A 429-nucleotide genomic window follows, 5' to 3' on the forward strand; every position below is an offset into this window, starting at 1 on the left:
AGCGTTATCACAATGATAAACTTTATAGAGAAGCAACAATTGAGCAGGCTAGACAAAAGAGCAGGGAACGGTATGATAATGATGAAGATTACCGAAACAAACATAAGAAAAAAGTTGCTACCAGAATAATGGGTAGATACTGGGGTGACAAAAGCTATAATGAAAAAATTAAATTCTCTGCGAGGTTGTACCGAAGAACGCATAAGGACAAAGGGAAAAATTACATTCAGAAATACAAGAAGATGGCAAAAATGCAGGCTGATCTTCGTAAATTGAGAAACATTTTACGCATGTTTTACCAGGATCACGAAAAGTATTCAAAATTACAGATTAAAATTCTCTTTGAAAGAGCGGATGCTGTTGAAAAGTCGGCTAGAAATTCCTTGGCAAAACTTCATAGTAATATCCAAAAGAAATGTTGTCAGTTTA

The sequence above is a fragment of the Artemia sp. Qi Xiang Cuo genome, chromosome 19 (assembly GCF_049724085.1).
Source record: "Artemia sp. Qi Xiang Cuo chromosome 19, ASM4972408v1, whole genome shotgun sequence".
Lineage (NCBI taxonomy): Eukaryota > Metazoa > Arthropoda > Branchiopoda > Anostraca > Artemiidae > Artemia > Artemia sp. Qi Xiang Cuo.